General features: G+C 38.4%; 1 long non-coding RNA gene across 1 annotated transcript; it reads left to right on the top strand.

Annotated features, from left to right (window-relative positions):
- The first annotated feature begins 18,826 nt into the window (after window positions 1-18,826).
- LOC100565400 (uncharacterized) lies at window positions 18,827-23,778 on the top strand. The gene is made up of 4 exons (XR_507426.3): window positions 18,827-19,110; window positions 19,674-19,856; window positions 22,704-22,903; window positions 23,326-23,778. It is a non-coding gene; the product is annotated as an uncharacterized LOC100565400 (long non-coding RNA).
- The last annotated feature ends 2,872 nt before the right edge of the window (window positions 23,779-26,650 follow it).

Here is a 26,650-nt window from a genome sequence, read left to right on the forward strand (position 1 = left end):
ATGACCCTGACTCCAATGTACGTAATAACAAGTGTATGTTTTTTCTTACTTCCCTCTTTCCTTATTCTTTATGAGGAAATATTTGATTTAATAAAAAAATTTATCTCAGGCTATCCAGTTTGCACCCCTGTTTTACACAAAAGACAGCCTTTGTTAAACTCTTCCCTAAGAGGAGCCAAATTTATTCTCCCAGGGTGCATGCTTATTTCACACTTTTCGAGAGACCCGTTTTGAAAGTCTCTTGTAGAAACTCAGTTGTATCTCTCTGGTTAATTAAAAACAGAATTGCCAAAATGTTACTGCACAATTATTTTGGGTTAGTTGTTTTTTACACTTGGGCAAAAGAAAATCTTCTGCTTCCTTCAACAAAGATTGGTAGGCATTTGACACTCTAATAACAAGGAAGAGGAGAAAAGATAAATGTATTTCCTGCCTCTTCTTGTGGCTCAATGCGGTTAAAGCAGAGAGATAAAACACAATACTATTAAAAAGCATGGACGATAATACGGCACCCTGTGGGATGCCATATAACAGCCCCTTTTTATAGGAGCAGCTATCCCCAAGTGTCACCATCAGGAATGAGGTACAGTGTTCCTTCACTTATCACGGGGGTTACGATCCAGGACAACCCGCGAAAAGTGAAAATCCACAAAGTAGGGATGCTATATTTGTGTTGTCTGCTAGTAGCGTCTCTGTTCTCTCATCGCCTCTCAAGCACGGGCATATGTGCTCCCGCCACTGCCACTGCCACTTGCAAGGCGAAAACAAAGCTGCTTCAGCCTCCTTTTCTCTCTCTTCCTTAAGCTTCTCTTTAGAAAGGAAGCAAGAGGGATTTATAAGGGATTTATAATATTATTTTATGATTTATACTATTATTTTAGTGTTTATTAAAAAACACAAAACAGCAAGTCTGCAAAAAGCGAACTGCGAAGTAGTGAGGGAACACTGTACAATCAGAACCACTGCAAAACGGTGCCTCTGACTCTCAAAACAGAAGAATACCATGGTCAATGGTATCAATCACTGCTGAGAGATCTAGAAGCACCAACAGGGAAACACTCCCCATCAGTGTTAAGATGGAGATCCCCCACTAAGACGACCATAGCAATCTCAACTCTATATCCTGCTCTGAAGCCAGTTTGAAATGGGTCAAGAAAGTGTGTGTCATCGAAAACTGTCTGGAGTATTGCAACCACTACAATAAACTTATAAGAGATGTTCTTCAGCCAAGTTATATGTAAAAACTAAAAAGCAATCACAAGTTCCTTGATCAGTTCCACTCAAAGATTTCTCAGGTAGTGGGAAACAATAGCTTCCATGTGAGTGGAGCACTAAGACAACTCCAAGTTTCTGAATGAACGTGAAATGAACTAAACAAGGTGATGAACCCTTTCCCTAAAATGTATGTCTTCAAAGTTTGGGCTAAAATCCAGAGAAGATATGGATGTCACAAACAACAGTTTCCATGACTGTAGTATGCAAATTCCAAGAATAACATTTAGTATAGACGTAGGAAAGTGTGTACTTGAATATATGGGTTCCTAATTCCCATTTGCCACCCCACACGCTCGCAAACAAAACCGCAGACCCTAATATCTTTTTAAACAAAGATGAAAAATGTTACCTAAAAATTAGCCAATCTGCTTCCCAAAGACTGAAATGAAGCACTTTGGCTTAATTTAATTTCCAAACATCCCAAAACTCCAGCAAGGATAGAAAATGTCCAAAATTGGCTGACAATAATGCTCAGCAAACCAAGAGTGACTAAAATTTAGCACCAGATTACCCAGAAGTCACTACTTCCATCTATAGTGTGTTGTGGGGGGGGGGGGGGAGTAGGAGAGGGATTGAGCTGGACCACCAGTGGCTGTCCACCCCTGGTTAAGGCTTCATTGTAGTCTCTTTTAACTAGCTTTGTTTTTGTTGTGTGCCTTCAAGTCTTCTCTAACCTATGGAAATCTTAAGGTGAAGCTGTCACAGATTTTCCAGGGGCTGACAGTATATGACTTAACCAAGGTCACTGAATGTGTTTCCATGGCTGAGGAGGAAATTAAATGCTGATTTCCAGAACCATAGCCCAATATTCAAACCATTACACCTGACCAGCTCAAAGCACTACATCATTGGCTAACTAGAAAATTTATATCAAAGTAGGTATTTGCTTCTGCTGTGTGGGTTTCCCTTGAAGGACACATCTAGTATTGTCTAGACCACTGTGCCATGTGGACTAGCATGTATTGGCCTTCATTTAATATTCAACTTGACCAGATGTCCTGAGTGATTTGTTGATTGAAGCAACTTTATTTCCTCAAATTGCTGATTAAGTATTACTATACTTTGTTCATTCAGCATTATATTGCTTTCATTGTTATTTTGTTTTCTTACTAATATTGCTAGCAAAAGCATTTTATTTGCTTTTTTCATATCAGCAAAGCCAATTTTACTTCTTTCTTTGCACCTGAAACAGCTAGATCCATCTTTTAATTGCTGAATGCAGCAACATCATTCTATCTAGGCCATAAAAAATGATTAGCAATCTTTTTTTTTTCCTGTGGTACGCTAGATTCCTAAGATAGGCCATGTTCTGTCTTTTCATTGGGGAACATAACTTGCTCTCATTTCAAATTTGTAGCTGGGAAAAACTATTGAAAATGAGCCATAGGCTACAATCAGAGAGGAATCAGAAATTGTGTCAGGTAACCATTCTCAAATAATACACTGAAAAGGACAAGAGTCAAGAAAATTGTTTCTGATTACATAAAATCACAGACCAAACAAATCTGCTCTGCCATTAGGAAAATTTTTAGAATTCAGTTTTTCTTGTATTTTTACTTCAGGCAGTAAAGATTTATTTATTTAATTAGGCCTCATATTTCAAAACTGTGGGGATTAGGCTTGCTCAAATAATTCGTTTTCCCCGTTAACCGTTATTAATTCGTTATTTTCGTTTGTTTTGAAGCAATATACGGCATTGGTTGTCCACACGTCTGGATATCGCGGTTTCGAATCGCGAGAGGCCGTTTTTCGTTATGTCGTCGTTTTTTTCGTTAGGAAAAAACAGCTTTTGCAAATCACCCAAACTCCCACCATTCAGGCCCTTTCCTTTTGCCCCTCAGCAAAAGGGGCGTCATGGGCTCAGCCAATGGGAGGGGGCGAGGGGGAAGGAGGCCGAGGAGGAGGAGGAAGACGGAGGGGGAAAATGGCCGCTGCCGCCTCGCCTCAGCTCAGGCCTGATACTCAGAGGTTTTGACGTCTGTGCGAAGCTAGGCAAGTGGGGTTTATTCTGTGGAAGGTCCAGGGTGGGAGAAAGAACTCTTGTCTGTGGGAGGCAAGTGTGAATGTTGCAATTGGTCACCTTGATTAGCATTGAATAGCCTTGCAGCTTCAAAGCCTGGCTGCTTCCTACCTGGGGGAATCCTTTGTTGGGAGGTATTAGCTGGCCCTGATTGTTTCCTGTCTGGAATTCCCATTTTCTGGGTGTTGTTCTTTTACTGTCCTGATTTTAGCTTTTCTGTAGCTAAAAATGCATATAAAATTGATTCTATAGGGAGGATAAATGATTGGATTTCAACTCCTACAGCTTAGCTTTCTCTGCCAATAATGGTACCATATCAAACTAAACCTCCCAAGATTCTGTAGCAGTGAGCCATCTTGGATATTGTAAGGGATTTATTATTATTATTATTATTATTATTATTATTATTATTATTATTATTATTAGACCTTGCTCCCAGGAAGGTGCCTTCGCTGTGGCTCCCAACTTATCTATCTACCTTTCCACATATTCTCCACATTGTGTGTATGTGTATGTATATTATATATACATGAGCCCCGATGGCGAAATGTGTTAAAGCACTGAGCTGCTGAACTTGCAGACCGAAAGGTCCCAGGTTCAAATCCCGGGAGCAGAGTGAGTGCCCACTGTTAGCTCCAGCTTCTGCCAACCTAGCAGCTTGAAAACATGCCAATGTGAGTAGATCAATAGGTACCGCTGTGGCGGGAAGGTAATGGCACTCCATGTAGTCATGCCGGCCACATGACCTTGGAGGTGTCTATGGACAACACTGGCTCTTGGGCTTAGAAATGGAGATGAGCACCAACCCCCAGAGTCAGACATGACTGAACTTAACGTCAAGGGATACCTTTACCTTTACCTATATACACACACACACATTATGCAGGGACTATATATATATATACACAGTATATATCACACACACACCAATTTAACAAAGTTTCAGCCACAAAAACAAAGTTTCTGAAGTAGAACAATGACTTTCACAGTAAAGACAACCCAATTTAACAGGAAATAAGACTTTCAAACCAGGAACAGATTTCTGCAATTATTAAAAAATGGTTTATTATAAAAGCTATGAAAATTCGCCAAAAATCAGAGGATAAGGGAAACGTTCCAAATTTTGGTGAGCTATCAGTGTTAAATGTCTTCTACCACTGTACCAAGTTGGAAGAAGATCACTCAAAAAATGAGGGTGGGAGAGTCCTGTAAAGTCCTCTCCCTCTGTGCTGTTTTTGGGAATTGCGCATGCGCGTCCGCCATTAACGAATTAATTTAGAAAATAACGAATTTTCGTTAATTTCGAATTTTTTGGGGGGCCAAATTCGGAAATACCATCAGAAACGAAAAGCTGCCCCCCTCTAGTTTTGAAACGAGTTTAGAATCAAATTTTTCGTGGATCGATCAAGCCTAGTAGGGATATTTAGCAACGATATCAAGCAGAATAGAGTGTAGCAGTGCAATATGAGGTTCTGGCAGAAAACAGAAAGAATAGGATGTTCTTGGAAGGGTTTTTTTCTTCCAGGAAACTCATCTTGGGATAGAATAGGACACAAACATATGAAAATGACATAAAATTCAGCAGAAGAGCTTCTAAGGATGGGTGTAAGCCAACTTGTGCATACTCCTTTCCCAGGGCCAGGCATGTAGCTGGGGGGGGGCTTGAGGGACTTGCCCCCCCTCCAAATTCTCAGGGTGGTTCGCGAGAAGGCCTTACATTTATTATTTAAACGGTTATGTTTATTCATATCATGATCTGATCACCATGCTCAATATATCCCATATGCATAGGGGTATTGGGATAACGATACAAAAAGTTTGCTAGGATAGATCCTCTCTCACTCTGACTCAGCCCCATCCCCCAATCAAATTCCCCCCCCCCCCCCCCGAATCAAATTCCTGGCTACGGGCCTGCCCAGGGCGCTTCCACACAGCTATTTAACTTGGAAGCAATCACGTTTTAAAAACATGGTTGCACCCGAGTTAAAGTCCACATATGCCCCAGAAAGTACATGCTTTTCTGTGTCAGATGTCCAGATGTCCTGCCAAGCTTTCCAGCAGAACACCAGGACAGAAAACACCCCCCCCCCCCCAGAAAAGCCCTAAAAAGTAAAAATAACCTACCGGCCACCATTAGACCTTGCAGCACATTTTTTGGAATGTACCAATTACACACGAGGAAGCTGGAGGAGGCAGGAGCGGTTCGCCCCCCCCCCTCACTTCCTCAGCATATTGGTACATTCCAGGAAGTGTATTCCAAGGCCTAATGGTGACCAGGTAAGTTAAATTCTTTTAAAAGGTTTTTAGGGGGATGGGAAGAGGGGTCATCTTGCACCTTCTGGGCTCCTGGAGTATATGGACAGGCCCCAGGGAAGTCCCAGGACTCCCTGCTGTCCACACAGGGCCGTAGCCCATTAGACCTGGTCCTTTCACAAAGTCTAATGGACTATCTAATTAATTCAGGATAAAGCAGCGTTTTCCTCCTTTGTCTTGAATTAATCCTCTTTTACTGGAGCCGTCATTTGGACACACTCCATTTTGAACTGGGAGTGCCTGAGTAAAGGTACAGTAGAGTCTCACTTATCCAACATAAACTGGCCATTGGATAAGTGAATATGTTGGATAATAAGGAGGGATTAAGGAAAAGCCTATTAAACATCAAATTAGGTTATGATTTTACAAATTAAGCACCAAAACATCATGCTATACAACAAATTTGACAGAACAAGTAGTTCAATACGCAGTAATGCTATGTAGTAAATACTGTATTTACGAATTTAGCACCAAAATCACGATGTTTTGAAAACATTGACTACAAAAATGTGTTGGATAATCCAGAACGTTGGATAAGTGAGACTCTACTGTACTGTCAGGATGAGCCCCCAGACCAAGGAACACAAATGACTAACTTTTGGCAGGAGGAAGGGGCCTCTTTAGACAGGAAGGGAAACTCTGAAGATGCCAGCCACAGATGCAGGTGAAATGTTAGGAGACAATAATGCCCGAAAAACTCGCAGCAACCCAAAGTGAAAAAGACTTGAATACACAGATGAAACAAACAAACAGAGAGGGGAAACAAACAGATAGACATACCCTCTATAGTTCTCCCTTACTAATCACTTCATACAATATTGATGTCTTTTACTTTGAACAAAAATAACTGGAGCAGATGCTCTGTCCTTGTTAAGGGAAAACACCTTATTGCTGCTCTGTGATAGGCAAAAATCTGAAGGGGGCAAGTATTTAGTTCCCTCTGTGTATTTGGCCTCAGTGGCCCCTTCTTTATAGCTGGGGTCACTCCAGAACAAAGCCTGAAAATACTTCCGTGTCCAAAGAAGCTTCGGGCTACAATTCAGTTGTTCACCAGCTATTAGGACTGCGCACAGATCTTTTTTAAAAAATGGGCTCTGGCTATTCCAGCTGTTATGACTGTTTCTGTATCTTTTTTTGACTGCAACAGATCACATGGTTGCTGAAAATGGCTATCTTCTGTTTTTTTCGGCTACACGTGAAGTGCAAAGAGGGAGGCAACTGTGTGCATACTGGTTTCCCATGAGACTGTGTGCCCTGCTGTCTGTCTAAGCCAATCAGAAGAAGAAGAAAGCCACTTGCATGCTCCATGTTCTATCTCAATGTCTTCTTGCTTTTAGGATCTTGCTTTTGGATTCAATTCATTTATGGACTATAATTTATCATTTATAATGTAATTTATTTATTTAAAAGGCATTTGGAGGATGGGGTGTTAGTTTACATATTGCTTGGTTTACTGAAGGGAAGGAATAGCTTGACTCCCTGAGTCCCCACAGAGAGAATTCAATTCCTCCCCAGGTCTAGTTGAAGGATATTAAAGGAAAAGGTCCCAGAAAAAGTGCTTTCTTAAGCCTGATGCCTTAACCTAGGGCTAGCTGAAGGAGATTAAAGGAAAGGACACCAAAAACAATGGTTTCGTAAGACTGATGCCCTAAAAATGATGGAAAGGGGAGCCTTGTAAGTTCCCCATTGTTGCCAATGGGCAGATCTTCCTGAATCTTCTGGCTACTGAACCAAAAATTGGATTTTTCCCCAGTCGAATTTGGGAGGCTCCTAGATCGAGGGAGGGGCACCATAAACAGCACAGGGTTTAACAGAATTGCACTATCAGCTATCTTCAAAACCAATAATGTGTGTTTCTAGTACCAGTGAGTTGTGACAGAAACTTTTCACAACCTAGACAGATTCTGTGGTAACTACATATATTATGAGTTTATCACATTACTGAGACATTATCTACCGAAGGGCTGGGCACATTATTCCTGACACTTGCTGGCTGGAGCTGATTGGACTTGGAGCTTGATGACATCTGGAAGGCCATTAGTTCATCAACTCTACTAGAGATGTACATTACAGTAGTATTTCTTCATAGAAGAATGTCTTTTAACTTAGGAAATGCTAGACAATCACATCTTGTAAAGTTTGCACGATTCTCTCATCCATTCTCTGTTCCCATAAACCTTCTGTTCCTCTGGAGTTCAGAAAGTAAGATTGCATTCTCAGGAATGTATACTAGTCAAAGTACAGGCTTTTGGAAGAGGAAAATTGCATTTCTACATGATTTGTTTTCCAGTAGGGAACATTTGAGAGGAGAATCTTGAGTCTGAAAGGCAGCTTCATGAAGTCCACAGACAGCATGATGTAAATGAACAATATAAATAATAGAATGCTATGTAAAACAATCACTGTCAGCTCAAGTGAGAAATTATGTAAGCAAGCACATAAAATCTGTTTAATGCTTTGTGATCTTTTTACTGTATTTTGCAGCTTTCAGCCAGTAAGTCTATGAGGCAGCTAGCTGAATATTTAAAAGATGCAGTATACCTTCAACTTTCCCCCTTTATAAAAGCAAGGGTTTTGTCCTAAAACAAGGACCCCAGGAAAACAAGCATCCAAGAATGACTGAAAGTTGCCTCTCTGATTCCAAAAGAACAAGGGGGATACCCCACAACATACCCCACATCCAGCTCCTTATTCCTCTCACAATGACTCATAAGTACCAACAAGGATGCAACTCCAGCCTTTGGTAAAAGCCACTTTTCCACCCACCTATACAAATCCTAAACCCATTAAGTCAGATCTATCACCTAATCATGGAAATCCTTCCCTTTGCCCTCCACCTTGTGAGCTTTTCATTGGAATCAATTAGATCTGGCATGCTGGAAATGGATCCTGAGATTTTGGACTATAGGGAGGACCTCCACACTTGGAAGGAAAGCCTGTTAATATCTAGTAAAATATCCACCACTCAGCATGTTTCAGTTGGGAATGTTTCATCTTGAAGTGTCTTGGTTGTAGCTGATGCTACAATAGTGTACATTGTATGATTTTACAGGATTGTAATTCTTTAAGTGATAAGTAAACAGCAATGCATTCAAGTCAATGGTATGATAATCCAGATAGTATACAATATTTTATTCTTCCCAGGAAAGCCTCATCTATGCCCCCCTCAAACAGATGGCAATATACTTTGGAAAGCAGATCTTTCATACCATTTTTATTGCTGTGTGCTCATAAGTGCCACTTGAGGAGGAAAATAATATATGTGAAGAGGAGGATTATTGTTCAGTCTTTTTGCAAGATACAATTCCATCTCAGTTTCTCAGCATGGCAGGGAGAAAGTGCTTTTCAGGTTGCAAGATCAAAGACATCCCAGGGGCTGAGATGCCAAGACCCAGACTCTGAAGATTTGGGATTATTGCCTGTGCGTTGTCTGAGAGGAGGACATGGACCAAATCAGTATCTAGGAGTAACTACAGCAACCAAAGCAATACCAGAAACACACAATAATAGGTCTGTCTATATTTTGTTATTGTTTTGTGCCTTCAACTTTGTTATTGTTGTGAACCTATCACAAGATTGCCTTGGTACGATTTTATCAGAAGATGGTTGCCATTACCTTCCTCAGAGACTGATTTTCCCCCAGGTTACCCAGTGAGTTTTCATGGCCAAGTAGGGATTTGAACCCTTGTCCCAAAATTGTAGTCCAAACCTCAAACCATTACAGATGGAAGCTTTTCAAGGCACTGCTTTTTCCCTGAAACTCTTTGAGATTTTTCCTATTTTTCATAAGTCCTTTGAAATCAGCCTCAGCCTGAAGGGCATGATCTTGCTGTATGTTTTCTAGCAGAATTATAACATTGACCCAGAGAAACTGGTATTGATATGCAACAGATCATGCCTAACTCTGCAATGTTATTGCCAGTCAGTCTTAGGTGTGAGACTTCCTCATTAGACAAACATATTTAGACAATTGGAAAAGTCTTGTTTCTCACCCAAAAATGGACAGAAGAGAGACTGAACATTCTGACCTATAAATATGCTCTTATAAGCACTAGAGCAAAGCTTTCTGAACTGTGTGTCACTACACATTAGTGTGTCATTTGCAGTGTGTGGCATAAGAATGAAGGGAAACCTTTATGTGAAATAAGCTATGTCTATGTGAAATAAGCTATAAATCATATTTTTAAATATATACATGATAGGTTTCCATGAGACATGTTGTGTCTCCATACATTTCATTATTACAATTTTTGTGTCCATATATCTTATAAGGGGTTAGTTTAATGACAGTTTATTAAATTCCCCACGTCACCTCTAATTGGCTCAGGTGCAAAAGCAGACTTGAACTTCCTTCAATGAATCTCTAGATCCAATCTGACACCCTCAGGACCCATGGGAAACCATTGTGCCAATTTTAAATTGTTCTGTACTGCCTTTTCTTTCTGTCAAATGTACTCTAAATACACCCATGTGTTCACAATTGGGATATGTCAGTATTTTAGAGTGCTTTCTCCACTGACATCCTTTCTGGCCACTGAGAATAAATCTCTGTTTTTGCTTTTTAACCCGTCTGTTTCTTATTCGACCTTCTGGATTAGCTAGACACACCAGACTCCTCGAACGTGCGATTTTAGTGGATCTGAAATCACACAACATTGTTATGATGGCAAAAGTATTACTGCAGAGAAACACACAAGCCAGGAGAGGCTACATCTGTTTGCTTTTGCGAGAGCCTACTGTGAAAGACATTTTAATTCCAGTTTGTATGTTCTGTGGAAGTGCCCTATAATGGTTTCACAAATATTCTATGTTATAACACCATGAAAAGTATCACAGTGAGATATTTACTGCCTTCTCTGTAGAGAATCTTCTTATTTGCAAGCAGGGGTGGGAGAAGGGATGTAGGCTATAGAAAGTGTGAAGGTGGCATTATTGGTTTTTTCTAATCTAGACTTACTAAAGTGTTGTGCACAACTTTCTGCTATTCATAACAATTTGAAAACTTAGAAAAAACAATGCTTCTGAGACCAGCATTGCAAATAGATAGAAGGTGCTAGGAGAAATAAATTTATAGTTTCCCACTGGGATTTGCTAGTATCTTGTATGTCTTTTTAAGTACTGTAGTGGGGATACATTAGGGAAATGACTGTTTATCAGAGATTTAGAAAAATGATGCCCAAATGACACATTACCTTTGGAAATATTATCTTCAAGCTTCTCCCAAAGTACAGGACATTGCGTAACCATTCAAAAATGATAGAGCCAGCCAGAAAGGCTATTGAAAGTGCAATTCTTTATTTATGATATTTATTTAATTTAATCAATTAAAGCGCAGGAATATCAAATTCCAAATATATTCATGTTAGCCTTTTAGAAGGGAAGGTACTAAAGATCTGCATTGCAAAGCAATTCCATTTTCTGCAGTTCTTAAAAAGGGAATTGAATTGAAGATAATCTGAACTTCAATTTTTCCATAAATAAAAATATACTTCTGAAGTAATCAGCACATAACATTTCTAATCTGAAACCATTGAAAAAGGAAGTTAAAATCCTATTTTTTTCTCCACTTTCTGGAACATGATCGTGATGTCATTAAAGACTATCACATGATGGTGGCAAGCCAAAATAAAAGCAGGACCCTCATCTTTGGTGTTGGTTCCTACCACACAACATTGTGCACAACCTGTTGTTGATCTGCCACCTCTGATCATGCCACACTGCCACAACTTACTTTCTGCAATTATCTTAGTCCACCTCTGTGTCATGTCTGCCCTCCTTTCTTCATTATACCCCACTTTCCCAGTAATTAAAGAATCACACATACACACACTTTTTCTGAACTTCATTTAAACTAAAAAGTTTATTTTCAAAACAAAAATTTAAAAACTTAACAGTCTGACCACAAACTGCCCCTAAAATAGAACATTCCAGAGTACAACCCTGTACCAAATGGTGTCAAGTTCTACAGCAAACTCTCATATTCTTTTCATGCTACCTGTGTTGCCTGAGATCTTGGGTCTTTTTGGTGTGCAGCACCTCCCAATTCATCAAATGAAATACACACAACAGGAGTTGAAGGAAGGAATTTTAACTCCAGCCTTGGATTTGTCAAGCCCTGCACGTCGCATGATGTGTTCTGCATACGAGTTGAATACGTAGGGTGAAAGTATACAGCCCTGCCGCACTCCTTTCCCAATCTTGAACCAGTCTGTTGTTCCGTGATCTGTTCTTACTGTGGCTACTTGGTCTTTATATAGATTTCTCAGGAGACAGACAAGGTGACTTGGTATCCCCATACCACCAAAAACATGCCACAGTTTATTATGATTCACGCAGTCGAAGGCTTTGGAATAGTCAATAAAGCAGAAGTAGATGTTTTTCTGAAACTTCCTGCCTTCCTCCATTATCCAGCTGATATTGGCAATTTGGTCTTTCGTTCCTCTGCCTTTTCTGAACCCAGCTTGGACATCTGGCAACTCTCACTCCATGTATTGCTGGAGCCTTCCTTGTAGGATCTTGAGCATTACCTTGCTAGCATGGGAAATAAGTGACACTGTACGGAAGTTTGAGCATTCTTTAGCATTTCCTTTTTGGGTATGGAGATATAAATAGATTTTTTCCACTCTGATGGCCATTCTTGTGTTTTCCATATTTGCTGGCATATGGCATGCATTACCTTGACAGCATCATCTTCCAAGATTTTAAACAACTCAGCTGGGATCTCGTCATCTCCTGCTGCCTTGTTATTAGCAATGCTTCTTAAGACCCATACAACCTCACTCCTCCGGATATCTGGTTCTAATTCACTCATCACACCATCAAAGCTATCCTCTATATTATTATCCTTCCTATACAAATCTTCTGTATATTCTCGTCACCTTTTCTTGATCTCTTCAGCTTCTGTTAGGTCCTTGCCGTCTTTGTTTTTGATCATGCCCATTTTTGCCTGAAATTTGCCTCCGATGTTTCTGATTTTCTGGAAGAGGTCTCTTGTCCTTCCTATTCTATTGTCTTCTTCTACTTCCGTGCATTGCTTGTTTAAAAATAGTTCTTTGTCTCTTCTGGCTAGCCTCTGGAATTGTGCATTTAATTGGGCATATCTTTCCCTATCGCTGTTTCCTTTTGCCTTCCTTCTTTCTTGGGCTACTGCCAGTGTCTCAGCAGACAACCATCTTGCTTCCTTGGTTTTCTTTTTCTTTGGGACATACTTTGTTGCTGCCTCCTGAACAATGCTGTGGACTTCTGTCCATAGTTCTTAAAAGCACATTCATATACAATTTGTGGTTGGTGCAAATTAGGATTCACAATTATATTGGTTTAAAAGTACATTTATTTATGGTTTGTGATTGATGCATAGTGTGGAATAAACTGTCACTGTTTGCATTTGAAGCTGTGTGATGTCAATTTGTGTCTGCCTTTAGGGTCTCTTCTACACTGTTATATAAAATCCAGATGACCTGCTTTGAGCTGCAGTGAAGACTCATATAATCCATTTCAAAGCAGATAATGTGGATTACCTGATTTGATAATCTGGACTATATAGCAGTGTAGAACCAGCCTTTGATGACACCTGTCTGTGATAACCTATGTAAAGGCGCTACCATTAGCTGATTGGTAATGTCCCACAGAAACAGTATGGAATAAGCAACAAACCAAACCACAGATAAAGGGGGAGAAAATATTTCCAAAGCAAGAAGCAGCTATCTAAGAGTGGGTCGCAAGACAAATATAAAGAGAGGAACATGGAAATATGGACTGCTCTGAAATAGCTGTAGATCTGCCCAACTTTCAAGTTATATTTTGGTGCCCTCTGCATTTTATTTCATTAAGGGAAGCTATCAACATATTTCCCTGCCCACAATGCTTTTTACTGCATGGCCCTGAATTTCTTCATTATTATTTGAAGGCTAAACTGCTGTTACAAATATAGGTTGCAGGGTTGGAAAAAACTGAGGCAACCTTGATGCATGGGAGAAAGGCACCTTTGAATTGTCAGGGCCAGCTGCAATTGTATTCTTTAAGTTGTTAACAAGAGAACATAAAACCACAGATGCTTAGCGTTAAAGAAAAATAGGATTCCTTTCATCAACTAGTATTTAGAGCTGATAAATGACAAGAAACAAGGCTAGTGTTTGTTAGACTAGATAAGATTATTTATTTATGTCCAGTACTTGTGAACTAACAGGAAGGTCAAAGTCAGTGAAACATTGGAAAGTCCCTCTTTTATATGATTTGCATATTTCCTTGCCAAAAAGTAGGAGGGATATCTGCAACACATACCTCTGCCATGTTCACCCAGCTGCTCAGTGGTGGTTACTGTGAAAACAAGAAAGTCCTTTCTCATTGGAGATAGCCAGAAGATTGTCCCCATTTTCAATTGGGAAGGCAAATGAAGAAAATCCCACCTTATGTCTTATCTTTGAATGGACTTTACATCAGAATTTTTCCCAGCATCTGCTCCCTTTGCCCAGATCACAGATGTTATTTGCTGCATGGAGGGGAACTTATTTCTCCAGAAGCCCACAAGTTTCTCCAGAAATGCACAGATATTTGCATGAGTGATTGCTTCCTTATTCACTCCAACTGTTCCAACTTGTAAGGGGCAATCCCAATTAACCCTACATTTTCTTGCCTTTCTGGCTCCATTTAAAATGTTTCTTCTCCACCCATTGTCCTTCAATTATTTGCATTGGAGCAAACTGAATTCAAAGTGCAAAAGCAGTTTAAACTCATGCCTTAACTATACGGTATGGGTCACATATCGAAATGGTGGGTGAGAAGTCATACCTGGGTGTTGACATAATGCATAGGTCTGGTGCAAGGGTCTTTAAAAACCTGGAATAGAAAGATCCCATTAGCTTTTAGATGGTTTTTCCCTTTCATTACCAGGTTGGGTGTGGTCGGGCTGGCGAAACATTCCACACAGCTGTATAAAATCCACGTTGAACTGGGTTATATGGCAATGTGGACTCCTTCCACACAGCTGTATAAAATCCACGTTGAACTGGATTACATGGCAATGTGGACTCAGATAATATTGTGGATTATCTGCCTTGATATTCTGGGTTATATGGCTGTGTGGAAGGGCTGAAACTGCTTATAACCAAAACAGGAGAATAGCAGTTTCACAAAGGACATGGGGGAGCATCTGATATTTAATAGCTGTTTTTGGTTCAGGTTCGCTCTTGGTATTGATGCCCAATTTGGAATTTGGCCATTCAGAGGATAAATGCCAACCACAGCTTTCAATGGTTGTAGAATCAGACCAGAGTTATTCTGCCTCAAGGCTTTTTTGTCTGGTGCCCCTGAATTGAGATAAATGATAGGATTTTTGTTTTCCAAAGCCATTGATCAGAAGGCTTCTATGAGGTCTGGGGCTCCAATTTAAATAAGGGATTCAACAACACATCTATTTTAGAGCTAATTAGCTGCAAGATACATACAGTTAAAAGCATTGTTCACACAGTAGTTCAACTAAAGATTTTTCAGCTGAGTTAGTTCTGTAGAGGTGGAAACTGAAAGACTTAGAAAGCAACTACAGGAGGGCTCCCTGCTCTCAACTGCAAGCTTGCCTTCCTCCCTTTTTTATTTTTTCCTCCTGTCAGGAGCAACCGGAGTTGCTTCTGGAGTGAGAGAATTGGCCGTCTGCAAGGACGTTGCCCAAGGGACGCCCGGATGTTTTGATGTTTTACCATCCTTGTGGGAGGCTTCTCTCATGTCCCCGCATGGAGCTGGAGCTGATAGAGGGAGCTCATCCACACTCTCCCCAGGTGGGATTCGAACCTGGTAGCCTTCAGGTCAGCAACCCAACCTTCAAGTCATGAGGCTTTTATCTCCTAGGCCACCAGAGGCTTCTACCTTCCTCCCTAAAAGGCCCATATGTGTTTGAAGTTTAGATCCTCTATTTTCAGTTGTAAGGAGGAGTTGCTGCACAATGAAGTCATCTGATTTGCACTGTTTAGATTCAGGTAAGTCCATCATTGGGGGGGGGGGGGGGGAAGGAGAGAGAGAGATGTGTCTCTTCCTCCATTGAGACATAGTTATGAAATTGTTACAGGCACAGCTGAGTAATGGATCGCTGTTTGTAAGATTTATACTATAAAACTGTCAAGCTGTAAAACTAATGAAAGCTTTAAAAACCCATAAAATTCTTCAGTTAGAAGGACTCACACACTCAGCAGTAGTCACTAATTAAATGATAAAACAAACAAACAAACAAACTACAGAGGCTCTGACAGTGCAGTGCTGCTGGCACCTCTTGTGGCTCTTCCTCATGGAAAATTGGTTCTTGCATACAAGAGTAAAACAAACAAAGATTCACAGCCCTTGGTCCAAATCTTTTCAGTCACATTCAAAAGTTCTTATAGGCCTTTGGTTAAGATGAATACATAAAATTAAATAAGATTATTAATTTATCATTCAGGATTCCGCTCTTTTTACATTTTGTTTTGGATGAACTTTTATATGATTTTACAGTATTTTAATGCTTGAGCATTGGCAGCAATTCCCCCTTCATTAATATTAAATTACCATCATTAGAATTGCCACACTTTATATTCTAGGTGGGGAGAGCATGTTATTCCTCAGAAAATTCCCTGGAATCGCACACTTTGTTTCTCTCATGTGTGATCAGCGTTTGTAATATGATGCTACATAACAGTGAGACAAGGCCAACAAGAAAACATACACCGAAACTATTTATTGGTTGAGTGCTAAGCCTATTTACTCTCTTTCATAGAAGTTGTATACCCACAAACCACAAATACCTCAGGGGATGTCCAAATATTGAACTACCATAATCCTTACACAATGCCTTGAGAGCCACACAGGGCACATCATGGGGTGGGGAAAAGTCATGGGTTCTTTTCAGATTTATCTATTTTCTTGGGAATGATTTCTCATCCCGGCTGCCAGATCGGATTCCCTCCAGGGAAATCCTATTTACTGTATGCCTACACTCTACACATCCATTATATGTGTGGTCAAATCCCATTGTCCTGTTCTGGCCAGTTAGGACCAGGGTCTTCAAATTGCAATGCCTCCAAGACAGCCACATTCCATTCCTCCTGTATCCCTTCCCTGGGTAGACCAAGAACAGCCACTAGACCTCACATTCAGAAAATAACTGTTTATTAAATTTCCCGCTACCTTTAGAGCCAATTAACAGTGAGCATATTAGGAACTAGCACCATTTTGAACCAATCAACAGCAGACATGGCAAAATCTCTATATTTTTAATAGCTGTCAAAGTGCTATAAATAAATGTGTATGTTCGTAATTGTGCTTATGTCAGTCTTTAGAATGCAAATACTGCTGATATCCTCTTTTGGCCAAAGAGGAATAAAGCCTCTGATCTTTGCCTTCATCCCATCTGTGTCTCATTTGATCTTATGGGAGTTTGACACGCCAGGCTCTGAATCCATGGTAATAACTAAACACAGCTGTCTATTCTAAACAATATCTGAAAAATGTGCACCACGATAAAGGTTCAAACCATAGAACACAATATGTATATTAGAGCATCATATACATAATAATGTTAACAATAATACAACTAATAATACAAATAATAATAAGATTTATAGACTGCAATCATCCCCATTTAAATGCTACACAGAGCAGTTTTCAATATAAAACATAAATCAGACATATAGTAGAGTCTCGCTTATCCAACGTAAACGGGCCGGCAGAACGTTGGATAAGCGAATATGTTGGATAATAAGGAGAGATTAAGGAAAAGCCTTTTAAACATTAAATTAGGTTATGATTTTAGAAATTAAGCACCAAAACATCATGTTATACAACAAATTTGACAGAAAAAGTAGTTTAATACACAGTAATGCTATGTAGTAATTACTGTATTTACGAATTTAGCACCAAAATATCACGATGTAGTGAAAACATTGACTACAAAAAAGCATTGGATAATGCAGAACGTTGGATAAGCGAGTGTTGGATAAGTGAGACTCTACTGTATATCAACAATATCAGCAAGACTCCAACTAAAGTTTGTTAGCGACACAGTATGTGTACATCCAGTCTCTCCAAATGCATGTATTATGCTGTAAAACTCAATATATCAGTGTGCAAATCACTTGGCTCAAACTTGGCTTGGAGTCAAAACAAATCAAAGTCTCTGTGGTCTTGGAGCAGTTCTGTAGGACTCCTATAGATGTAAATGCAGCCAGTAGGCTGTAGCTTCAGTTTGTTGACAATAAATGGTAAAATAGATGTTATTTTAGAGTAGCTGGCTGTGAGCCGAAGTAAGCTGTTTACAAACTGTTTACATAAGCCGTTTACTACTGGTTCCCAGGTTTACTCCAGTTTCAGTTAACCCTTCATCTGGTAAGCGGCAATGTTTTGAATATCTGTATTGTTGGCTCAGCTTCAAGTTTTCTTAAAGAGATAAAAGGAAAATGGTCTAATATAGTGCTCTTTCTAAGATATCACATATGATTTATATAGACCAGGTGAAAACTGCTCTGTGTAGCATTTAAATCTGGATGATTGCAGTCTATAAATCTTATTATTATTTATATTATTAGTTGTATTATTGTTAACATTATTATGTATATGATGCTCTAATATACATATTGTGTTCTATGGCTTGAACCTTTATCGTGGTGCACATTTTTCTGAATCCATGGTCCCTGCAGAAGGAGAAAACACACAACATGATCCCAGCTGTAATACTATCCTTTGCTCTTTTTTTACTTTTTTAGCAACATGGCATAAAACTACAAATGCTTGCCAAAAAAAAAAAAAAAAAAAACCTGGATTTCTTTAGGGAACTTGTATTTGAGGTTTGCTAGACTAGATGAGATTATACTAGGTAAAATAATTTTTGTTCCTGGGTTATGAATGTCATAATTTCCTAATTGGTCCTATCATAAAAACATGGAAAAATTATTAAACTGAAAAATCTTTGCTTTTGCAGGACATCCTGAAGTACATTTTGCTATAACTTTTCAATGAAAATCTCATAGAGTCTCAATCCATTCAACATCGTTTGTGGCAGCCACAAAAACAAAGTTTCTGGAATGTAACAACTATTTGCAAGGTACGAACCACACAATTAAACAAAAAATAATACTTTCAAACCAGGAACAGATTTTTTCAAAGTTTTGTTACATGGTATTATTTATTGATGTACAGTGCCAGAGCTTGAGAGCAAACAGGAAGGTCAGTCGGTTAAGAATATGGGGAAGTCCTTTCTTAACATTATTTGCATATTCTAAAGCAAAAAAGGAAGAAAAAAAAACGATCTACCTGTCTGTTGCAATAGGATTAAAAAGGGTGTGACTGTTGAAGAGAAAAGCTCAATGAAGGCTATTCCTTGCATCATTCAGAAAAAAGCCAAGTGTACTTTGAAAATTCTTGGGGAGATTGGCATAGAACTAGTGGGAAAGACGAAAAGCCCACATTGAGCTTTGTGATGGCAGGCTCTTTGCTGGGCTCCACTGGTCTGCTTCTCTTATGTATGCTTTGCACTTCACAGGAAAGTAAGTAGTCTTTGAATTTTATTTCATTAAATAATACAAATCAGTAAACATACATTTATTAAAACTCCATTTCAAACCATGACATTTTTGAAGGCTAATCACATTTCAGGACATATCCTTTGCAAAATTTGAACATCATTGCTTTGTTCAGAAAGCAATTTTTTTCTGTGTAGGAAAAGGAGTCTTCAAAAGCTAACAAGATAAAGATAAAGACTGAGAGTAAACTGATAAGCAAAATGTAAACATGCTGAAATCCTATTCACATAAAAGTAATTGCTCGTTCTCTTTCAGTTCTAAAAAAAGTGGGAAGAATACCATTCATACCTGAATAATAATAATAATAATAATAATAATAATAATAATAATAATATATTAATAGATTGTTGTTGTTATTTTCTCATTGGCTGTCCATGATTCATTAAATGAGCAGTGATTTTTTCCCTTTTTCTCCTGTTTCATAGAGTTAGAACTTTTATGTCAAGGCGGGAAGAGGAATGTGTTATCATAATAGGTGTAATGGGGTGTTTTTTTTCTGATTCTGTGCTTTGAATTATTTTCCAAAGGATCTCCAGGAAAATGTGATCGCCCACCTTCTATTGAAAATGGAGATATTACTGAAATGCCTAAAAAAGAATATATGTCAGGTGGAACTGTACACTACAAATGTCAAAGATTCTACTTAATGCATGGGAATTCAGTAGTTCATTGTCTCAATGGCCGTTGGTCTGAAACTCCACGGTGCTTAGGTATGAGAATAATCTCAAATTGTCATTTTGTAAATTCTATAAATTTAGAAAACTGCAAAGTATATGTTTATCATGGTTTTGATAGCTGATATGTTTCAGCTCTATCTATTCAATGAAAGATGTATGATTTCTTTTTTAATAAATGATGCATAGATCTATAACCATCAGATGTGACAACTGTATTCAACTGGTATTTGAGAACAGTTCTTTTCTTTAATGAATTTTTCTATGGCTGTGTTTAATGATTACCTATTTCCATTTCAAGCTTTTCAAATATTTTCAAACTTCAGTCATCTTTTATAGGAATCCCCTCCTTTTTACAGATTTCTGCATAAAATATGCTAACATCCAGAATAATGTTTTACTTGTGACCTATAATTCTGTTTAATTGGTACTAATTGTTGCCAATTAGCTATTTGCAAGCTGAGATTGTAAGTTTAGGTGCATAATAAGCTCACAGAAGACATTGGAGCAGGGAATTATGGTAGAGGGAGAAGAATTCACAAGAGCTCTGATTTTCCTGAAACTTTCCCCCATCTCTACCTAGATAGGCTTGGTACAGTCTGAACAGAATCCTTGGAGAAGGAAGAACCAGCACACATGCATTAGATCCTTTTACTTCTTAGCTCATTAAAATGTTATGTTGCAATCTGTGTAGGAGACATTTTAGACATCTTTAGCTCAGTTGCCTGGAAGCTTGTCTAAAAGAATGAGTGCAGACAACTTATGCATTTATTATCACTCTTTTTTTTTGGAAATACTGAAATGTTGACTTTCAATTTGAGGGAGCCAAATAGTAGTTAAGAGATTATTAGCTGACAGCACTAACAGAACCCTCTTTTTCATCTATTGAAAATGTCAGCTGTAAGCTAAAGATGTTCCATCGCTGGTACATCACACCAAAGAAATTAAACCAAATGTACACTAATACTAAAAAAAAAACTGCTGGAAATGTAAGGAACAAGAGGGCAGTTTTTTCCACATGTGGTGGACATGTAAAGAAACAAAAAAATTTTGAGAGAAAGTCCATGCAACTTGTCAACAACTACTTATAACAAAATTTTCCAGGACAGCGGAATATTATCTATTGGGCATAACTGACCGGGACATTCATTTAGACACCAATGATGATATCTTATTCACATACTTAACCACAGCCGCCAGAATTAGCTTTGCAAAACAGTGAAAACAAAAGGAAATACCAAATATGGAAGAATGGATACAGAAAGTGAGAGAGATCAAGGACATGGACAAATTAACTTTTTTATTAAAGAAAAACACAGGAAACCCGATAAAATACACAGACTGGTCCAAAGTAGAGGAATTTGAAAAGAAAAGAAGTTCATCAGTATCAATTAAAGGACAAAAGGTAGACCCTTTTTGTGTTTCTCTTCTTACTACTTAACAAGAAGTAAAGAATCATTGTCTTAGCCCTTATAAAGTACAATTTTTTTGTTTGTTCTCATTATTCTCGAAAAAGAGGTTGTTTTTATTTTTTATCCTCTTTCTTTTTTCTTAGAAATGGAAATGCAAAGGTGAAGATGGAAGTCATTTTTTATATATGTATATATATATATTCATTTTTTCTTTTCATTTTTTCATCTTTTCATATCTTTTTGCATTTTTTTGTTTTGTTTGTTTAGTTTTGCTCTCTTTTCTTTCCTCCTTTTATCCCCTTTTCCCATTCTCCCACTTCTTTCCCCACCCCTTCTCTCTAAATATATCTCTTATTTTTCTACACTTTCTCAACATTGTTCTCACTCTTTCGTTGTACTTTAACTCTTATATATACCAATAAAAATATTCAAAAAAAGAAAAGAAAATGTCAGCTGTAACTTTTTATTCAGTCTTTTAAATATGAACATTCTTAAGATCACTTCAGGGGGAGGGGGTGTGGTTTTTAACTTGAATATGTTTTAATGGTTTTTAACTGGGAATTTTTATAAGTAAATACTGTTTCTATTTAATCCTGTTTTAATGTTTGCACATTTGTATATTTTAAATTATATATGATGCTTTTATTTTAAGCTGCTTTGAATTGCCTGCAGGAGAGATAAAATGGAGTATAAAGAAATATAATAATAATAATAATAATAATAATAATAATAATAATAATAATAAGACCTGGCCCAAAGATTCATTGGAACTTATGCCTCAAGTACCACCTCCCAGCAGCAAAGAACTGGTGGGGTCACAAACCTGCAAAAGTATTGGAAAATGAGCACACAAAGATACTGTGGGATTTCCGAATCCAGACTGACAAAGTTCTGGAACACAACACACCAGACATCACAGTTGTGGAAAAGAAAAAGGTTTGGATCATTGATGTCATCATACCAGGTGACAGTTGCATTGACGAAAAACAACAGGAAAAACTCAGCCGCTATCAGGACCTCAAGATTGAACTTCAAAACCAGTGCAGGTGGTCCCGGTGGTGATGGGCACATTGGGTGCCTTGCCAAAAGATCTCAGCTGGCATTTGGAAACAATAGACATTGACAACATTACGATCTGCCAACTGCAAAAGGCCACCCTACTGGGATCTGCACGCATCATTCGAAAATACATCACACAGTCCTAGACACTTGGGAAGTGTTCGACTTGTGATTTTGTGAGACAAAATCCAGCATATCTATCTTGTTTGCTGTGTCATACAATACAATAACAACAACAACAACAATAATGTGAATGATCTCAGATTTTACTATGTCATTTTCTCCTTTCAGTATTTCTTCTGTGAAAAAATAATTGTTTTCGTATCTTGTGTTTCTGGCTATGTATTGTATTTCTGGCTTCCAACTTATGCCTTTACAATTTTAAAAAAACATAACCTGTGTCTTTCTGCAGTTCCATGTACCGTAAGTGAAGACGACATGCAACGTAACAATATAAGGCTGAGGTGGTCAGGAGAAGAAAAAATATATACTATGTCTGGGGATGTAACAGAATTTACCTGTAAAAGGGGCTACATGCCAGCTTCATATTCTCCTTCATTCAGAGTACAATGTATAGATGGGACACTTGAATACCCACAATGCATATGATGTGTGAGTATATTGCCATTAAACCTTAAAAGTAGAATATTCAACACATGAGTTGGGATTTTGCTTACCCTATGTACCCGACTGAGAAGGCTGGGCAGGGAGGGAGAGGGCCTATGTAGGGCTGGGAAGGGGTGGGGTGGGGCGGGGCAGGGCAGGGCTCATGTCATCCTCAGGCTGTCCTCCTGGCATAAGGATGGGGTTGCTCGCCGCATCCTTATGCCAGGAGGAAAATGAGACATGAAGCAACTGCCCAGATCCTCCTCCCCAATCCTTCCCCCCCAATCTTTGGGCTGTCCGGAGGGCTCTTACCCGCTAAAGTTAAATACTTGTCTGTAAGATCAAGCTATTGATACCATTTTGTAATAGTGATATATTTGCATAAAATTTATGAACACAGCCTTACCTTTTCACTTTGTCTTTTACAGGTCCAAATACAATGAATTGGGAGAATTATAGAAGGGATTTTTAACCAGCATGTTATCTTCAGAAGCAATAGACCTTTTATCTTCAATACAAATCATTCTGGATTTCTGGAAATACATTTTAAAGGATTTTATGCAACTACTTTTCATTGATTGTGAATGTCACACTGAATATGTACTCTAGAGATGACCACTCCAGCACTTATCAAGGGGGGAGTGATAGAAAGCATAGGGCTAGTTTATTTTTAATGCAACTCTCTTTCAAACTGAAAAAAAAATCTATAGAAAAAAAATTATAGGAGTAACTGATAACACAAGCATTATGCATATAAAATAATGATAGGAACTAGCAATCCTTAAAAACTCCAGTAGCTGTATATAATTTGGTAGTTACTTTTTATCTATAAGAAGTTTGCATGTTTAAAAAAATAAAAAATCATTTATTTTCAAAAAGTAGATGTTGTTGAATGCTTGAAAAATATTAGTATAATTTAAACTATAAACATGCATGCTTATTAGGGATACGCATCGGAGTTCACTTCTGAGAAATGGCCCAACTAGGATCTGGGTTCCCGCTGTCTGGGGATTCCCTCTGATGTCATAGCTGGTTGGTGTTCTCCCATGGTGAAAAAATAAACAGCTGTCATTAGTTGGTTCAAAAATCTTAGTACGTTCATCATTCCACTCCTGAGAAGAGCATGAACCCCAGGAATTTTGTGTGACCTAACAATTCAGCTTGTGTATACACAAAGGAGGGGGCCCAATAAAGACAATGAGTAATTATGAGTAATAGATAGTACAATGGGTGAATCCTCACCCACAACTTGTGTGTCGATCTTCATCAGTGGATATCAATGAAAACCAGAAAAACCTGACAGCAGGAAATATATCAATGATTTCATTCAAGAGTATTAGTGAGATTTTCATCTATGGGAGTGGGAGCGCTTTGAGCATATACATTGAGCACCTCTTGTTTTTACCCCCATTTTATTGTGACGAGATTATGTAGATTAGAGATACACACATCCAAATGTTGCTAGACATATCTGTAATCTTGAACTTCCAGGTTACAGCTTTGGAAAGAAAGGGAGGAGGCACAATCTGTTTGGCCTCTTTGAGGTTGTGAAATATGGAAAGACAATCTACTGGCGTTGTGAGCATGTCGAATGAATATTAAATATAAATGTATGAATGAATCCCTGGAGTTTGTGAATGAGTGTCAGGGAGCAAGATGAACACTAGTTTCAAAAATGGGGAAAACTTATAAATTAGCTTGGCAGTTTGAAACTGTATTATATGGTCAGTGTAGACTCATAGAATGGCAGTGTGGATGGGGCCTCAGTGGGCTCTACTGAACAGCAAAGACATCACAAATATTTCTCATTCTCATGGTATGTGGACAACACACCATCACTTTTAACGAGGACATATAAAACCAACCCCCAAAAGTGTTTCTCAGAAAGCTATTTGATTTTTTCCATGGTTCAACAAATGTAATATGTGTTTCTGCAATAAATACATGTTTCACAAGGTGGAGTTGGAGAGTTAAGAATGAAGCACTCCTGAGTTTAGTACGATTTATAGGTGAATCTGATATGTGTAATATGGAATGAGCTGCTTAGAATTTTCTTTGGGCTGGCTCTCCACTGCCATATAATGCAATTTGAATCTGGTCGGTGTCGACACATATAATACAGTTCAATGTAGTTAACTTATGGCTGCATCTATACTAACATATAGTGCCCTTCCATGTTGACCGACTCATCTCCTTGCTTCAGCCTTTCATATGTTTCCCAGGCAAAACTTACAAATAACACCTCCACATCTGGACCTTCAGATGTGAAGGCTTGCATTTTATTTCAGAGTTCAATGACCTTAAGTCCAATGTACATAATAAGAAGCCTATGTTTTGCATCACTTCCTTCTCTCCTTTGGCTTATTCTTCATAAATAAATGTTTGATTGTATAACAGTTTTATTTTATTTCACATTAGACAATTTCCACTCATATTTATTAACAAGGCATCTTATACCCAGATTAGCCAAAGGGAAGCCAATGTTCTCTCATCTCTCCAGAACCATTTTGTTTTATATCTGAGCAAAGACACAATTTTAAAAAACTGAAATGAGAGAACATTTTTATGACTACTTTTACCAAGATTTGTAGGTGTTTTACATTTTCTGTAAATTGTGCAACCTCTACATTAAATAGACAACAAATTCTCTTCAGCCAGTTTTAATGGAAAAGCAGCGACAGGTTCCTCGATCAGTTCCACAGGGCAATTTAGGCAAACAGGGATTTTCCAGGCAGTAGAAATTTGATGGATTCAATGTCTGCAGAGCACTTATTCCACTCTGAGTTTTAGAATGAACTTGAAAAGAATTATTCAAGGGGCTGGACGCTATACCAATATGTGCCTGGCATGAAGAAATGTGTTTTCAGTGTTTGAACTAGAACCCAGAGGAAATTCATCCCTTCCCCATGCACACAACCACCAATGTCTCCAGATATCAGAACCCCCCAAAAGCATTTAGTACAGAGATGGGAAATGTTGTCCATGGAACACTTGGATCATAAGGCAAGCTATCCAACAAAACGCCAGACCTCAACTTTTTTTAAAAAAATTGAAAAATCTCACTCAAAAATCACTCAAACTGCCACCAATACTTTGCAATGTAGCACTTTGGCTTTGTTAAACCTTCACATGCCCTAAAACCATAGCCAGGATGTCCAAAACCTGCCTGAAAATAATACTCAATAAAACAGTGACTACCAGCTACATCCTGGTTAGCCAAAAGTCATTGCTTCAGCCCATGTTCGGGGCAGAGCTGAGAATTCAACACAGCCAACAGTGCCATTATCTAACAAAAAGATTTCTATCAAAACAGGTATTTGTTTTATGTTTTTCTGCTGTGTGGACATTAATCTGACATTTTCTAGACCACCATATCATTAGAACTGGGGTGTCTTGCCTCCAATCTAATATTCAGCTTGACCAGATCACTCTGTACGATTTATAGATCAAAATAACTTATTTTCTTTAAATTTGTGATTGAGTATTTTTTATGAATTGTGAGTTCAGCATTTTATATCATGGCTATTTGACTTCTTTGGCAATACAAAGAAAAACATGTTATTTAGTTCTCCATGCAGCAAGCCTCATTTTGCTTCTTCTTTCTATATATCTGAAACAGTTACTTCCTCATTTAATTGCTGAATGCAGCAGAAACATGCTATCTAGGGCATGAAGAAACGATTAGCAAATACTTATTTTTTTTCTATCTTTCCCCCCTAGATGCTTAAGATAGTGTATCTTCCAACTTTTCAT

Source organism: Anolis carolinensis, chromosome 4 (genome assembly GCF_035594765.1).
Source record: "Anolis carolinensis isolate JA03-04 chromosome 4, rAnoCar3.1.pri, whole genome shotgun sequence".
Classification (NCBI taxonomy): domain Eukaryota; kingdom Metazoa; phylum Chordata; class Lepidosauria; order Squamata; family Dactyloidae; genus Anolis; species Anolis carolinensis.